Genomic DNA, 18725 nt, shown 5'->3' on the forward strand with positions numbered 1-18725 from the left:
TAGATGTTATATCCACCACTCTAACAGGCTATCAGTAATGAACAGAGCCTACATGTAGATGTTATATCCACCACTCTAATAGGCTATCAGTAATGAACAGAGCCTACATGTTGTAGATGTTATATCCACCACTCTAACAGGCTATCAGTAATGAACAGAGCCTACATGTAGATGTTATATCCACCACTGTAACAGGCTATCAGTAATGAACAGAGCCTACATGTAGATGTTATATCCACCACTCTAACAGGCTATCAGCAATGAACAGAGCCTACATGTAGATGTTATATCCACCACTCTAACAGGCTATCAGTACTGAACAGAACCTACATGTTGTAGATGTTATATCCACCACTCTAACAGGCTATCAGCAATGAACAGAGCCTACATGTAGATGTTATATCCACCACTCTAACAGGCTATCAGTAATGAACAGAGCCTACATGTATATGTTATATCCACCACTCTAACAGGCTATCAGTAATGAACAGAGCCTACATGTATATGTTATATCCACCACTCTAACAGGCTATCAGTAATGAACAGAGCCTACACGTTGTAGATGTTATATCCACCACTCTAACAGGCTATCAGTAATGAACAGAGCCTACATGTAGATGTTATATCCACCACTCTAACAGGCTATCAGTAATGAACAGAGCCTACATGTAGATGTTATATCCACCACTCTAACAGGCTATCAGTAATGAACAGAGCCTACATGTAGATGTTATATCCACCACTCTAACAGGCTATCAGTAATGAACAGAGCCTACATGTAGATGTTATATCCACCACTCTAACAGGCTATCAGTAATGAACAGAGCCTACATGTAGATGTTATATCCACCACTCTAACAGGCTATCAGTAATGAACAGAGCCTACATGTTGTAGATGTTATATCCACCACTCTAACAGGCTATCAGTAATGAACAGAGCCTACATGTTGAAGTTATATCCACCACTCTAACAGGCTATCAGTAATGAACAGAGCCTACATGTTGATGTTATATCCACCACTCTAACAGGCTATCAGTAATGAACAGAGCCTACATGTTGAAGTTATATCCACCACTCGTTGGTAATCCCCGTTATAGTTTCCAGGGAACCTGAAATGTTCCCAGACGTCAGACCTGAATGGTACTGGGGCGTCTTCTAGTTCTGGCTCGCCATGTTGCGCCTTTGCATGTAGCCAACTGCTAATTCCTTCATAAGCGAATTGCCGCTACGACGGTCTCAGCTCTGTTCTCCCTAGAATGGAATAACTAATGAGTGGAGCTGCATACAGCTACGAGACTAAACGTTTTAAAACATTTTTAAAGACAACTTTATTACTATGTAGATTTTTTTCCACGTTAATTTATACGCCATTGGTTTATGCAATAATATAATTTTTTTACAATTACATATATCTTCCTAGCTATAATATATGATTAATGTATTGTTCGGTTCGCAGTGCGTACCGAACCGTGCACCGTGGACGTACCGTTTCACCCCTAGTTTTGATGCTTTCACCATCGAATCTGTAGTTAGAATCGGTAGATGCTCATTGCTCAAGTAGAGCTACGACAACACTCTACGACTACGCTCTACGACTACTAACGACAACCCTTATGCACACATACCCTTAGTATGTGTATGAGTCTCTATTTCCCTTAGCAACAATCCTCTAACCATGACATTGATTCTCTACTAATGATAGGTTGTACTCTACTCTGGTGTTGACACAGCTGGTGTTTGTTCAGAGGACAGAGATGGCTATCACGGGCAGGTCAAGCTACCCCTGCCACCGCCCTGTGTGTGTGTGTAGGGGCCACACCTGGGTGTGTTATTTAAATACTTTTTGTTTTCTGTATATTTGAGTATATCCAAATACACAGCCCAAAACGTAGTTTTACTTCAGTATTTTAATGGTCGTTTGTAAAAACAGAAAATAAATAGTCGGCCAAATTGTATTTGAAAGTATTTCCATATACCTAGGATAAATGCATGGGAGTGTATTTGAGTCAGTATATTTGAGTATTTTCAAATACTTTCCAAGTGTATACAAACACATTCCAATATTCAACTATTTAGTTTTTTCCAAAGAAAGTTATCTGTATAGTTATTTTTAAAATGTATTGAAAAATACCTGAAATACCTGAAATAATATTTGAATTGGTCTGGTAGGGGCACCTGGTTCCACACCCTGTACACTGGGCCATTGGCCACCAGCTATAGTGGAAATCACTACCTGCTGAGTGCTATGATGAAGAACATGTTAAAACACAGACACACACATGTGCGCACACTCCCCATAGCTCTGAGGCTCTGACATCGTTGACCCAGGGGTGTCCATGGGGTCTAGCTGCACTTGGTTCCCCATCAGAGTTCATAACGTGCAGACAGAGAGCATGAGAAGAGAGGGGACACTCCTGACCCTAAGAACTTGGGAAGTGAAAAGATGTTTACACTTTGACAGCATTCCTCTAAACTCTACACACCCTGTACACTGGGCCCCCGGCCACCAGCTAAATGAGAGGTTACACACCCTGTACACTGGGCCCCTGACCACCAGCTAAATGAGAGGTTACACACCCTGTACACTGGGCCCCTGACCCCCAGATAAATGAGAGGTTACACACCCTGTACACTGGGCCCCTGACCACCAGCTAAATGAGAGGTTACACACCCTGTACACTGGGCCCCCGGCCACCAGCTAAATGAGAGGTTACACACCCTGTACACTGGGCCCCCGGCCACCAGCTAAATGAGAGGTTACACACCCTGTACACTGGGCCCCCGGCCACCAGCTAAATGAGAGGTTACACACCCTGTACACTGGGCCCCTGACCACCAGCTAAATGAGAGGTTACACACCCTGTACACTGGGCCCCTGACCACCAGCTAAATGAGAGGTTACACACCCTGTACACTGGGCCCCCGGCCACCAGCTAAATGAGAGGTTACACACCCTGTACACTGGGCCCCTGACCACCAGCTAAATGAGAGGTTACACACCCTGTACACTGGGCCCCCGGCCACCAGCTAAATGAGAGGTTACACACCCTGTACACTGGGCCCCTGGCCACCAGCTAAATGAGGGGTTACACAACCTGTACACTGGGCCCCTGACCACCAGCTAAATGAGGGGTTACACAACCTGTACACTGGGCCCCTGACCACCAGCTAAATGAGGGGTTACACACCCTGTACACTGGGCCCCTGACCACCAGCTAAATGAGAGATTACACACCCTGTACACTGGGCCCCTGACCACCAGCTAAATGAGGGGTTACACACCCTGTACACTGGGCCCCTGACCACCAGCTAAATGAGAGATTACACAACCTGTACACTGGGCCCCTGACCACCAGCTAAATGAGGGGTTACACACCCTGTACACTTGGCCCCTGATCACCAGCTAAATGAGAGGTTACACAACCTGTACACTTGGCCCCTGATCACCAGCTAAATGAGAGGTTACACAACCTGTACACTGGGCCCCTGACCACCAGCTAAATGAGGGGTTACACACCCTGTACACTGGGCCCCTGACCACCAGCTAAATGAGAGGTTACACAACCTGTACACTGGGCCCCTGACCACCAGTTAAATGAGGGGTTACACACCCTGTACACTTGGCCCCTGACCACCAGCTAAATGAGAGGTTACACACCCTGTACACTGGGCCCCCGGCCACCAGCTAAATGAGAGGTTACACACCCTGTACACTGGGCCCCCGGCCACCAGCTAAATGAGAGGTTACACACCCTGTACACTGGGCCCCTGACCACCAGCTAAATGAGAGGTTACACACCCTGTACACTGGGCCCCTGACCACCAGCTAAATGAGAGGTTACACACCCTGTACACTGGGCCCCCGGCCACCAGCTAAATGAGAGGTTACACACCCTGTACACTGGGCCCCTGACCACCAGCTAAATGAGAGGTTACACACCCTGTACACTGGGCCCCCGGCCACCAGCTAAATGAGAGGTTACACACCCTGTACACTGGGCCCCTGGCCACCAGCTAAATGAGGGGTTACACAACCTGTACACTGGGCCCCTGACCACCAGCTAAATGAGGGGTTACACAACCTGTACACTGGGCCCCTGACCACCAGCTAAATGAGGGGTTACACACCCTGTACACTGGGCCCCTGACCACCAGCTAAATGAGAGATTACACACCCTGTACACTGGGCCCCTGACCACCAGCTAAATGAGGGGTTACACACCCTGTACACTGGGCCCCTGACCACCAGCTAAATGAGAGATTACACAACCTGTACACTGGGCCCCTGACCACCAGCTAAATGAGGGGTTACACACCCTGTACACTTGGCCCCTGATCACCAGCTAAATGAGAGGTTACACAACCTGTACACTTGGCCCCTGATCACCAGCTAAATGAGAGGTTACACAACCTGTACACTGGGCCCCTGACCACCAGCTAAATGAGGGGTTACACACCCTGTACACTGGGCCCCTGACCACCAGCTAAATGAGAGGTTACACAACCTGTACACTGGGCCCCTGACCACCAGTTAAATGAGGGGTTACACACCCTGTACACTTGGCCCCTGATCACCAGCTAAATGAGAGGTTACACAACCTGTACACTGGGCCCCTGACCACCAGCTAAATGAGGGGTTACACACCCTGTACACTGGGCCCCTGACCACCAGCTAAATGAGAGGTTACACAACCTGTACACTGGGCCCCTGGCCACCAGCTAAATGAGGGGTTACACACCCTGTACACTTGGCCCCTGATCACCAGCTAAATGAGAGGTTACACACCCTGTACACTGGACCCCTGACCACCAGCTAAATGAGAGATTACACACACTGGGCCCCTGACCACCAGCTAAATGAGAGGTTACACACCCTGTACACTGGGCCCCTGACCACCAGCTAAATGAGAGGTTACACACACTGGGCCACTGACCACCAGCTAAATGAGAGGTTACACACTCTGTACACTGGGCCCCTGACCCCCCAGCTAAATGAGAGGTTACACACCCTGTACACTGGGCCCCTGACCACCAGCTAAATGAGAGGTTACACACCCTGTACACTGGGCCCCTGACCACCAGCTAAATGAGAGGTTACACACCCTGTACACTGGGCCCCTGACCACCAGCTAAATGAGGTTGTGCTGTGAAATAGAATGGGATTATTTTGTCTGTTTGCTTTATACCCGTCCTTTATGATGATGTAGGACGTTGGTGTTTGAGTCAACGATGTGTATGTGAAGGATGTCGTTACGATGACTTTGATGTCTAATGACTGCATTCCAAGCCTCTTTTAAAAGATCAGAAGGCTGGGTGCTGTTTTACAAGAGGCCCACCTTTTTAATTTCATCTTTTCATATCTAAGCTGTGTCCCAAATGCGCCCTATGCACTTCTTTTGACCAGGACCTATAGGGGTCTGGTCAGAAATAGTGCACTATAACAGAGAATAGGGTGTCACTTGGGACTCATTCTGTCTATCTATGCAGAGCAGGCCTCAGAAGCATGTATTGTAATAGCAGAGTTGTGTTTTAAACCAAATAGAAACGTCTCTCTGTGTCTAATTATTAAGAAGTCTGCTGTTTTTAAAGTGCTTTGCTCCAGACACGTTAAAAAGCTTTCTGGTTGATGAGATCGTTAAGTCGGTAAGACAGGAGATGAATACGTCTTGTCTGTTTTGTGTTTTCTCCAGGTGAGGAAACGGTGTTAGCGATTTGACCGGACGAGGAAGTCATCTTTCCAGAGAGGTGAGAGATATATTTATTTACATGAATTAACGTCACTCTTCTAGCTGACTTATTGTGTAGCAGCACCAGTGGGTTGTATCAACAACTCCAGTTCATGTATCACATTCATTGTAGACTTGTTATGTGTTTTAATGAAAAGACATTGCCGTTGTCTCCAGTGCGTCATGTGCAGTAGGCTAAGCATTATTCTGCATGGAAATCTTTCTCCACCGTGCCACAGACGTTTTCAAAAATAAACGGACACTTTGGGTTGCCACTTGCTTATTTTGGAAATGCTGAACTAACAAATGATATGGCTTTGATTTGTCTATTGGTGGTCACTCTGTGCCTGTCTGGCGAGACGTTTTACTGTGGTTGCACACACACACACACACACACACACACACACACACACACACACACACACACACACACACACACACACACACCACAAGATGTTTTACTGCTTTTGGAAGTTATCCTACATGGGAAATAGTGACTGCTTTTGTCTCCCTAAAATGTTCAGTTTACAGTCTGTCTCTCTCTCCTCTTCCTCTCTTGTTCCTCTCCTCCCCCGTCTGTGGTTGAAGAGGGCCTGACCATGCCTCTCCTATGTCATCTGATTTGTTTAACATTTCTTCATCTCCTCATCATTTTTCGCCGGCTCAGTCTGGTCTAGACGTTTTCCTTGACGTACCAACCTGTCGTGTTTACGGTCCTAACAGCACCATCCCTCTTCAGAGGACAACTTCACTACTATTTATGCTACATGGCATGAGCCTCCTCATCAGTTTCTGAACTGTGTATCGAGGTCATGACAATAAGCTTTAGTCATGACGATAATGCCTAGGTTGGCCTGTCAACATTATCCAGGGAACGTGTTTGACACATAATGAGACACTTAAGCAAGCAGTCAGCATTGTTTTCCCCCTGGCCTGGGTCTGGCCTGGGTCTGGCCTGGGCTTATAGTGTCTGCCTGGGTCTGGCCTGGGTCTGGCCTGGGCATATAGGGTCTGGCCTGGGCATATAGTGTCTGGCCTGGGTCTGACCTGGGCAATAAGTGTCTGGCCTGGGTCTGGCCTGGGCATATAGTGTCTGGCCTGGGTCTGGCCTGGGTCTGACCTGGGCATATAGTGTCTGCGTGGGACTTGGCAACCTGCCAGAGTAGGAACTGAATGAACAAAGATGCTCTAAACTGAGGAGGAGGAGGGGGAGGAGGAGGAGGAGGGGGGGGGGGGGGAGGAGGGGGAGGAGGAGGAGGAGGGGGGGGAGGAGGGGGAGGAGGAGGAGGAGGGGGGGGAGGAGGAGGAGGGGGAGGAGGAGGGGGAGGAGGAGGAGGGGTGTTTTATGAGCTTTGTCAAGGTTGCTATCTGAGCTATCTCCGTTTTCACTGTAGTTTTATCTTTGAATCAACCAGTCTTTAACCTTTCTTTAACTAGGTAAGTCAATTGCTTTCTTATGGAATGTGACGGCTTGCATGTAGAGCTTTCTCCATTTTAATTGTCCGTGGACATAGTCTGTCTGCTTGGTGCGTCGTCTGTCTGCTTGGTGCGTCGTCTGTCTGCTTGGTGCATCGTCTGTCTGCTTGGTGCGTCGTCTGTCTGCTCGGTGCGTCGTCCATATTTAGGATTTGCAGTTAAGTGAGGCTGCTAATCTCTCTGGCTAAGCTCCTTATACTGCATTTCTACATTACACCACAATGGAAAGTGGATTTGAGTTTGTCACTTTAAGCTAGTTAATCATTTCATAGTGCTTTTTCTGTCTGTTATCTTGCCTCGATAGCAATATCTGAAGAGACAAAAGTCTGAAAATGACGAATTCTTATTTGTCGGCTGGTCCTGTTTTCGTGTTAAAATACTTCTGTGATGATGCAAGTTAACAATGGTGTTGGAGTGAAATAGAGAATTGGCCTCAATTCTCTTTCTCTCTCTCCCCTCTCTATGCGTTTCCATGTGGTTAATTTATTCCATTCCTCCAAGGCAGTCTGATGTGACTAATGTCTAGGCCAGGGGTACACACACACACACACACACACACACACACACACACACACACACACACACACACACACACACACACACACACACACACACACACACACACAGCACAGAGAGACAGAGGACCAGGCATTCCAAGGGGTTGTGAGGGCGTTAGCCCAGAGAGGTACACCCACTACCCCTGAAAGGAGGACCGGAGGAGGGGAAAAAAGGAGAGACAGAATAGAGAGAAAAAGCTGCATGACTCGTAAACCTTTTACAGGACCGGATGGATGGATGGGTGGATGTTGAAGGGTTCAGTACCAACCATGCAAGGTCCAGTTGTTCCTCTCTTTCTCTCCCTCTGTCATTCACCCTGGTAAGACGAGCTATGCTAGCTGTACTAGACCAGTGTGTAGGACAGTAAAGAGACCTTGCTAGCTCCCTGGGCCACCATTTAAACCTACACACACATATCACATGTTTGTTTTACTATCCTTGTGGGGACCAAAACATTTATTCCCATTCAAAATCATATTCTCCAGAACCCTAAACTTAGCCTAAAATGGCCTTTTTTCTTGTGGGGACCAACTAATTTCCACACTTGTCTGAACTTTCCTTGTTTTATTATCCTTGTGAGAACTTATTGTCCCCACAAAGATAGTAATACCAAAAAAACACACGCACAGAGCTCCCTGGGCTGCCATTTAAACCTCTTCTCCCCCTCAGACCCACGTGAAACACTCAGCTGTAAGTCTAACACGCTCCACACTGACTCCACACTCCACTTCCTGATCGGCAGGACTTCTCGCAGTAATGATGTCATGCACCTTGTTATTATGATATAATCGTTACTACCGCTCCATCTGGTCATGTTTAAAGACCGCTCAGTGGTTACCCATGTGATTCCCCGGAATTTAAAGCAAATCCCAAGTATATCAGTCTCTCACAATGTACAGTAAGATGTGCAGTGCCTTCAGAAAGTATTCAAATCCCTTATTCCATATTTTGTTGTGTTACAGCCTGAATTCAAAATGTATACAATTTTGTTTTTCTCACCCATCTACACACAATACTCCATAATGACAAAGGGAAAATATGTTTTTGGAAATGTTTGCAAATGTATTGAAAATGAAATTTAGAAATATATCTAATTTGCATAAGTATTCACACCCATGAGTCAATACTTTTTAGAATCATCTTTGGCAGCGATTACAGCTGAGAGTCTTTCTGGTTAAGTCTAAGAGCTTTCCACTCCTGGATTGTGCAACATTTGCCCATTTATTATTTTCAAAATTCTTCAAACTCTGTCACATTGATCATTGCTAGACAACTATTTTCAGGTCTTGCCTTAGATTTTCAAGTAGATTTAAGTCAAAACCGTAACATTCACTGTCTTCTTGGTGGACAGCAGAGTGAACCAGATTTTCCTCTAGGATTTGGCCTGTGCTTAGCTCCATTCGGTTTCTTTTTTATCCTGAAAAACTCCCCAGTCCTTAACGATTACAAGCATACCCATAACATGATACAACCACCACTATGCTTGAAAATATGGTGAGTTGTACTCAGTAATGTATTGGATTTTCCTCCAACGTAACACTTTGGATTCAAGACAAAAAGTGAATTGCTTTGCCACATTTTTTGCAGTATTACTTTAGTGCCTTGTTGCAAACATGATGCATGTTTTGTAATATTCTGTACAGGCTTCCTTCTTTTCACTCTGTCAATTAGGTTAGTATTGTAGAGTAAGTACAATGTGGTTGATCCATCCCCAGTTTTCTCCTATCACAGACATTAAAGTCACCATTGCCCTCATGGTGAAATCCCTGAGCAGTTTTCTTCCTCTCCGGCAACTGAGTTAGAAAGAACGTCTGTATCTATGTAGTGACTCTGCTCTTTTTTTAAAAACAAACATTTATTGTCTACCAATAGGTGCCTTTCTTTGGTCTTTGTGGTCAAATCTTTGTTTGAAGTTCATTGCTCCCGAATGAGGGACCTTACAGATAATTGTATGTGTGGGGTACAGGGATGAGGTAGTCATTAAAAATCATGTTCAACACTATTATTGCACACAGTGAGTCCATGCAACTTATTCTGCGATTTGTTTTAAAACATTGTACTCCTGAACTTATTTAGGCTTGTCATAACAAAGGGGTTCATTTTGTAATTCATTTATAAAAGTTTTGATCAACACAATTCCACTTTGACATTAAGGTTTTTTTTAGGCCAGAGACAAATACATCTTAATTAATTCATTTTAAATGAAGTCAAAGGATGTGAATACTTTGTGAAGGCATGTGGTGTTGGTAGTTGGTAGTGCTGCTGTGGTGTTGGTAGTTGGTAGTGCTGCTGTGGTGTTGGTAGTTGGTAGTGCTGCTGTGGTGTTGGTAGTTGGTAGTGCTGCTGTGGTGTTGGTAGTGCTGCTGTGGTGTTGGTAGTGCTGCTGTAGCTTGGCATCCTCTCCTCTGTTCTCTGCTCTAATCATCTGGCTTTACCCAGTGTCTTATCTCTCTCTGTGGAGTAGAGCAAACAGTCTCTCTCTGGAGCAAACTAATGGACAGATGCAAGCAGCCTGGATCCTCTCTACCGGTGTCGATTCCTCTAAAGGACAGATATGCAGTCTGGCTCTCTGCCCACACAACCTCTCTCCACTGATAGAACGTCTCTCTCACATGTGTCTTGGTTGGAGTTGAATTTAAGAGCCTGGTAAAAATCTGTACGTCCAGGAGGTTGTCATTTGTAGAAAATGTAAAAAGCATGTGGAGGGAGATTCTAGATGTGGCTTGGCCAAAGTGACTGTGTGTCTGTGTGTGAGTGAGACAGGGAGTTGTAGAAACCCAGTGGACGGGTGGTAGTCCATATGGATCTTGAGGCTTGGCCAAAGTGACTGTGTGTGAGTGAGACAGAGAGTTGTAGAAACCCAGTGGACGGGTGGTAGTCCATATGGATCTTGAGGCTTGGCCAAAGTGACTGTGTGACTGTGTGAGTGAGACAGAGAGCTGTAGAAACCCAGTGGACGGGTGGTAGTCCATATGGATCTTGAGGCTTGGCCAAAGTGACTGTGTGTCTGTGTGTGAGTGAGACAGAGAGTTGTAGAAACCCAGTGGACGGGTGGTAGTCCATATGGATCTTGAGGCTTAGCCAAAGTGACTGTGTGACTGTGTGAGTGAGACAGAGAGTTGTAGAAACCCAGTGGACGGGTGGTAGTCCATATGGATCTTGAGGCTTGGCCAAAGTGACTGTGTGTCTGTGTGTGAGTGAGACAGAGAGCTGTAGAAACCCAGTGGACGGGTGGTAGTCCATATGGATCTTGAGGCTTGGCCAAAGTGACTGTGTGACTGTGTGAGTGAGACAGAGAGCTGTAGAAACCCAGTGGACGGGTGGTAGTCCATATGGATCTTGAGGCTTGGCCAAAGTGACTGTGTGACTGTGTGAGTGAGACAGAGAGCTGTAGAAACCCAGTGGACGGGTGGTAGTCCATATGGATCTTGAGGCTTAGCAGAAGTGACGGGTTGAAATTGTGGTGATTTGAAAGGTATGTAAGTGATATCAGGTTTTTGAAAGTGAGTGTTGGGGGGGGGGGGTTGTTGTATGTTAGGGTGTCTGCAGATGGCCATTCCCTCACTCTCTCTATCTCTATCTCTAGTAGTGACCACAGAGCCATAGAATGCTGAAAACACAGTAGAGTCAGTTTATCTGCTAAACACTGGCCTGAGAGCTGACAGGCTGGGCTTCACACACACACACACGGGGCCGGGGGGAAACGGCACTGGGCCGCTCCAGATTAATCAGTAGGGGTGTTTCCCTGACACATACCAGCTGTGCCGGTCTCCATGGGGACACACAGTGACTCATCGCTATTGGACCAGACTCACCGGACCGTGGCTGTGGATTGGCTGTGTGTGGCTGTATTGATTGGCAGTGTGTTTACAGCAGGGTATGATTTGTTTGTAGTGGTTTCAATTAAGGAAAGTTTAAGGACGTTTTTTGTTGCAGTGTATTGATGATGTTGAAGTGGCCATGACATGGCTGTCAGTGACTTTTCAAGGTTATTTAGTACATTGTGTGTGTGTGTGTGTGTGTGTGTGTGTGTGTGTGTGTGCGCGCATCATTTTGGGAGGGAGATGGGTGCGGTCAGTGTGTTGTGTTTTCAGTTTTGGCCCGCCAGCTCTGTTCTGTCTCCTATCATGCTTCTATCACCCTGTATCTCCTGGGGCCTCTACAGCTGGCTGATGTGAGATCTCAGTCAACCAGACTAGTGTTAGCAGTCAACCCTGAGTCACACACACGGACGCACACACACATGCAACAATGTATGCATACTCTGTCTCTCTCTTCACACACACATCCCCTCCAGCTCTGGCTGGTAGTCTGTGTGGTCTTTGTAGCGCTGAGCCGAGTGGCCACAAACGACAGCATTGTCCTCAGGGAGGCTGGGAAACTTGGAGCGCAAACTCTCTCCTCAAGCAGTGTCAGGCCAGTCCACTGCTCCATTCAACTCAATGGGCTGTTTCAGCAAGAACTCCTCAAGGAGAGAGAGAAGAGAAATGATTGGAGAAGAGGAGGAAGAGAGTCGAAGAGGAGATCATGTAGGAGGGAGTTGAATAAGAGGAGAGGAGGAAGATGGGAGGAGAGAGAGTTGAAGAAGGGAGAAAGAGTTGAAATATAATGAAAGGTAGAGGAGGTGAGGGAGTCAGGAAAGGTCAACTGCCACAGGCAGAATAGAATGAGAAGGAATGCTAGACTAGGTGATATAAGGTTGTTGTATGGTAGAATATTACTACAGGAATGTTATAGTCAGTGTACAGGACATTGACTAAAGATGGGTATTAACTTTCTATTACACTGTAGTAAATTCATGTGTAGGATAGGAGAGGGAGTTTTGGGTGCATTCATGTTGAGTAAGTACATCATCCGTTAGCTGATCATCCCAGGCTAAGATATGATCTACTGTCACTTACTGACGGAGAGGAGTGGAAAAGCTCCTCTGGGTTTTACAACTGGGAGGAGTGGAGAAGCTCCTCTGGGTTTTATATAACTGGGAGGAGTGGAGAAGCTCCTCTGGGTTTTACAACTGGGAGGAGTGGAGAAGCTCCTCTGGGTTTTACAACTGGGAGGAGTGGAGAAGATTTGAGGGGTAAAGATTTTAAAGGGCCACAAGTGACAGGTAAGTAGCGGTTAAGAGCGTTGGGTCAAAAACCGAAAGGTCGCTCGTTTGAATCTCTGAGCCGACTAGGTGAAAAATCTGCCCACGAGCCCTTGAGCAAGGCACTTAACCCTAATTGCTCCTGTAAGTTGTGATAGAAAATTCCGTATTTACCTGGTTTATTTGATATTAATGGTTAACAAGTCTGTATTTTCATGGGCTCCACTCCAGTTCCCTGCAGCTAATCTGGGTGTATGGTCACCAGAGATGGCTTGAGCTGACAAATGAGTTAGACTGCATTAAATAGACAAGAATGTGCTTTACTAGAGATAGTTTAGGAGTAGAACAATCCCTCATTGTCTCTAAATCCTCCTTGCATATGAGAAACTAAGCCAGGGTGGGGTTAAGACGACAACCCACGTGCAGATTTTTGTGCTTATTTTTTAACCATTATTTAACTAGGCAAGCCAGTTAAGAACAAATTCTTATTTACAATGACGGCCTACCGGGGAACAGTATGGTAACTGCCTTATTCAGGGGCAGAAAGACACATTTTTACCTTGTCAGCTCAGGGATTCGATCCAGCAACCTTTCGGTTACTGGCCCAACGCTCTAACCACGAGGCTCAGTAGTGTAGATGCGCCGCTATAGCCTTGGGTTCGATCCTGTGCCACAACCGGCCATGACCAGGAGCCCCATAGGACAGTGCACAATTGGCCCAGCGCCGTCTGGGGTAGGGGAGGGTTTGGCCAGTGTGGTTTCCTTGGCTCATCGTGCTCTAGCGACTCCCATTGACTGGGCTGGGCGCCTGCAAGCTGACTCCGGTCGTCAGTCGAACTGTGTTTTTTCCGACATATTGGTGCGGCTGACATCCGGGTTAAGAGAGCAGTGTGACAAGAACTATACAGCCAGGCGGGTCATGTTTCAGAGGACGCAGGACTCGACCTTCGCCGCTCAAAAGCCCATTGAGTAGTAGAAGAGATGAGCCAACGGACCAAATTCAGGGAGAAAAGGGTTTAAAAAATAAGGTTGTGGCCATACCACCCTTAACGTGCCTGTTCAGGGTCGGGCCTGGTTAGTACTGGGATGGGAGACTGTCTGGGAATACCAACTGCAGTAAGCAAAAAAGACAAGACTGAAAGTTACGGGGTAGTTTCATGTAAAGGCCTTAGTAATTGTATATATATTTTTTTAAACACAGTAATATATTGAACAATATACTGTGCCAAATACTCAGGTATGTCCCATCTGCAAACTGTACAATGGTTGGTTTAGAGGAAACGTGTTGTTATTAACTGACTAATTCCATTTGCTAACAGGTATCATAGCAATCTATGTACCAGTCACCGATAGGACCACAGCAAACAATCACACATAATTATTATTTTTATTAATAGCAAATCGTAACAAGATAAAAAAAATATTCCATCATTGTGTTTTTACATTTAATGTACTCAGATGTGCAAACTAAATAATTCCAAATGTCATGGAAAAAATGAAAAAACACTATCTAATATCCTCAGAAAATCTGGCAGTCTGTGTGGAAATATGTTGCAACAGCGTGTTGTTGAAGTCAGAGAATGTGAGTATATAACTAATGGAGTTTGGGAGTCTGGTGGTCCGTGTGCCTGGATCCCTCAGTGTTTGCATCCTAAACAGCACCCTATTCAATACATAATGCCTATGTGCCCTGGTCAAAAGTAGTGCACTATACAGGGGATATGGTGCCATTTAGGATGCTGTGTCTCCAATGGAGGCTTTGCCGTTAATCCACATGGGCCGTCTCAACGCGATCTCTCACTGCTGGATCATAACTGAGATGTTATTAGCTAGATGCTTTCAATGTGTCAGTGTGAAAATGAAGACGGTATTTTCTATGTCAGCAGCTTGATGTGGTAGTCTATGTTTTCTCTATGATGATGATGGCTAGTGACCTATGTGTTTTTAATAATATAATAATACACTGCTCAAAAAAATAAAGGGTACACTTAAACAACACAATGTAACTCCAAGTCAATCACACTTCTGTGAAATCAGAAGTGGGGGTTGTGCTTACAGCCCAACACCGTGCAGGATGTTTGGCATTTGCCAGAGAACACCAAGATTGGCAAATTCGCCACTGGCGTCCTGTGCTCTTCACAGATGAAAGCAGGTTCACACTGAGCACATGTGACAGACGTGACAGTCTGGAGACGCCGTGGAGAACGTTCTGCTGCCTGCAACATCCTCCAGCATGACCGGTTTGGCGGTGGGTCAGTCATGGTGTGGGGTGGCATTTCTTTGGGGGGCCGCACAGCCCTCCATGTGCTCGCCAGAGGTAGCCTGACTGCCATTAGGTACCGAGATGAGATCCCTTGTGAGACCATATGCTGGTGCGGTTGGCCCTGGGTTCCTCCTAATGCAAGACAATGCTAGACCTCATGTGGCTGGAGTGTGTCAGCAGTTCCTGCAAGAGGAAGGCATTGATGCTATGGACTGGCCCGCCCGTTCCCCAGACCTGAATCCAATTGAGCACATCTGGGACATCATGTCTCGCTCCATCCACCAACGCCACGTTGCACCACAGACTGTCCAGGAGTTGGCGGATGCTTTAGTCCAGGTCTGGGAGGAGATCCCTCAGGAGACCATCCACCACCTCATCAGGAGCATGCCCAGGTGTTGTAGGGAGGTCATACAGGCACGTGGAGGCCACACACACTACTGAGCCTCATTTTGACTTGTTTTAAGGTCATTACATCAAAGTTGGATCAGCCTGTAGTGTGGTTTTCCACTTTAATTTTGAGTGTGACTCCAAATCCAGACCTCCATGGGTTGATAAATTTGATTTCCATTGATACATTTTGTGTGATTTTGTTGTCAGCACATTCAACTATGTAAAGAAAAAAGTATTTAATAAGAATATTTCATTCATTCAGATCTAGGATGTGTTATTTTAGTGTTCCCTTTATTTTTTTGAGCAGTGTATATAATATATTGTAGTTTGCCTGTGGAGTGGCCGATCGTGTCAATGTTTTTTTATTGTATGTTGTTTAGGTGTAATGGAACCAAATATCGACCATAACGAATTCAATTGAATGATCTATTCTGGTATTAATAAATTGAATGATCTCTATCGGATACATCCACATATTATGACCTCTCACACACACCACAGTTGATTTGACTTGATTTGAAGGCAGAGTCCTGTCACTATAGTCACTGAGGATGCTGTATAGGGTTGCTTCTTGACTCGCCACAGACACATTCTCATTAGCAGTAGGATCCCATCCACCTCTGTCACACAGTATTACAGTCAAGGAACGTGCCAACGGTCACAGAAGCCCCCAACATCCATAACTAGGGTCAGGGATAGCCCCTGGACATCCATAACTAGGGTCAGGGATAGCCCCTGGACACCCATAACTAGGGTCAGGGATAGCCCCTGGACATCCATAACTAGGGTCAGGGATAGCCCCTGGACACCCATAACTAGGGTCAGGGATAGCCCCTGGACATCCATAACTAGGGTCAGGGATAGCCCCTGGACACCCATAACTAGGGTCAGGGATAGCCCCTGGACATCCATAACTAGGGTCAGGGATAGCCCCTGGACACCCATAACTAGGGTCAGGGATAGCCCCTGGACATCCATAACTAGGGTCAGGGATAGCCCCTGGACACCCATAACTAGGGTCAGGGATGGCCCCTGGACATCCATAACTAGGGTCAGGGATGGCCCCTGGACATCCATAACTAGGGTCAGGGATAGCCCCTGGACACCCATAACTAGGGTCAGGGATAGCCCCTGGACATCCATAACTAGGGTCAGGGATGGCCCCTGGACATCCATAACTAGGGTCAGGGATGGCCCCTGGACATCCATAACTAGGGTCAGGGATAGCCCCTGGACATCCATAACTAGGGTCAGGGATAGCCCCTGGACATCCATAACTAGGGTCAGGGATAGCCCCTGGACACCCATAACTAGGGTCAGGGATAGCCCCTGGACATCCATAACTAGGGTCAGGGATAGCCCCTGGACACCCATAACTAATGTCAGGGATAGCCCCTGGACATCCATAACTAGGGTCAGGGATAGCCCCTGGACATCCATAACTAGGGTCAGGGATGGCCCCTGGACACCCATAACTAGGGTCAGGGATGGCCCCTGGACACCCATAACTAGGGTCAGGGATGGCCCCTGGACATCCATAACTAGGGTCAGGGATGGCCCCTGGACATCCATAACTAGGGTCAGGGATAGCCCCTGGACACCCATAACTAGGGTCAGGGATAGCCCCTGGACATCCATAACTAGGGTCAGGGATAGCCCCTGGACACCCATAACTAGGGTCAGGGATGGCCCCTGGACATGACTGGACCTCTAATGTTACACCAGACGGAAACAAAGAGAAGCATGAATGACTAATCTAGTCTAATGCCTGAAGTCCTTTTTTTTGGTCATATTAAGTTCACAGACCCTTTTCACATGACTGAGCCGAGCTGTACTCTGCTCGCCTGGTTACACATCCACCATCGTTTCTTTAGCTGTGCTGGAAAGGATCATTTGAAAATAAATGATCAGATCCAGCGGAGGACAGGTCAGGTCAGCACAATAGTGTTTAAAGCAGGGCTCTGTTCCTGGAGAGATACCCTCCTGTAGGTTTTCACTCCAACCCTGTTCCTGGAGAGATACCCTCCTGTAGGTTTTCACTCCAACCCTGTTCCTGGAGAGATACCCTCCTGTAGGTTTTCACTCCAACCCTGTTCCTGGAGAGAGACCCTCCTGTAGGTTTTCACTCCAACCCTGTTCCTGGAGAGAGACCCTCCTGTAGGTTTTCACTCCAACCCTGTTCCTGGAGAGAGACCCTCCTGTAGGTTTTCACTCCAACCCTGTTCCTGGAGAGAGACCCTCCTGTAGGTTTTCACTCCAACCCTGTTCCTGGAGAGAGACCCTCCTGTAGGTTTCCACTCCAACCCTGTTCCTGGAGAGATACCCTCCTGTAGGTTTTCACAGAAATGACTGTAACCAAACAAACATTGTAGATGACAAATGATGGGAATGAACAGTAAAATATACTACTGGTGATACTGATGTCATCCCCCCCAGCCTCCACAATGGATTAGTCTCCTTACACAGGCGTGAATCAGACAGGTGTCTCGTGTGCCATAGAACATATATATATTTGCGACTGCTTGACCCAAAAAATCTTGTTCGACCAACAGCCTGTCGACTAAATGTGGTCAGCCCTAAGATGCTTCAACAATACTCTGTGGTTGTTGGCTTGGAGACACTTGTTCATAATTTCAAATCAAATCAAATTTTATTTGACACTTGTTCATCGTTTATAAGCTATGTGAGTACGCTTCCTCACTGTAACGGCTTGGAGTCACTTGTTCATCGTTTATAAGCTATGTGAGTACGCTTCCTCACTGAAACGGCTTGGAGACACTTGTTCATCGTTTATAAGCTATGTGAGTACGCTTCCTCACTGTAACGGCTTGGAGTCACTTGTTCATCGTTTATAAGCTATGTGAGTACGCTTCCTCACTGAAACGGCTTGGAGTCACTTGTTCATCGTTTATAAGCTATGTGAGTACGCTTCCTCACTGTAACGGCTTGGAGTCACTTGTTCATCGTTTATAAGCTATGCGAGTACGCTTCCTCACTGAAACGGCTTGGAGTCACTTGTTCATCGTTTATAAGCTATGTGAGTACGCTTCCTCACTGAAACGGCTTGGAGTCACTTGTTCATCGTTTATAAGCTATGTGAGTACGCTTCCTCACTGTAACGGCTTGGAGACACTTGTTCATCGTTTATAAGCTATGCGAGTACGCTTCCTCACTGTAACGGCTTGGAGTCACTTGTTCATCGTTTATAAGCTATGTGAGTACGCT

The 18725-nt window shown here is 46.5% G+C and overlaps 1 protein-coding gene across 9 annotated transcripts in view; it reads left to right on the forward strand.

Annotated features, from left to right (window-relative positions):
- The window catches only part of LOC110485619 (gamma-adducin), a 144128-nt gene that overhangs the window by 30518 nt on the left and 94885 nt on the right, over positions 1-18725 (forward strand). For all 9 annotated transcript variants that reach the window (XM_090204371.1, XM_090204366.1, XM_090204377.1 and 6 more), the window contains exon 2: positions 5692-5746. The gene's annotated coding sequence lies outside the window, so the exon portion shown is untranslated. The remainder of the gene's footprint in view (positions 1-5691; positions 5747-18725) is intronic.

The sequence above is a fragment of the Oncorhynchus mykiss genome, chromosome 17, assembly GCF_057628025.1.
Source record: "Oncorhynchus mykiss isolate SJ-2025 chromosome 17, ASM5762802v1, whole genome shotgun sequence".
NCBI classification, from domain to species: Eukaryota; Metazoa; Chordata; class Actinopteri; order Salmoniformes; family Salmonidae; genus Oncorhynchus; species Oncorhynchus mykiss.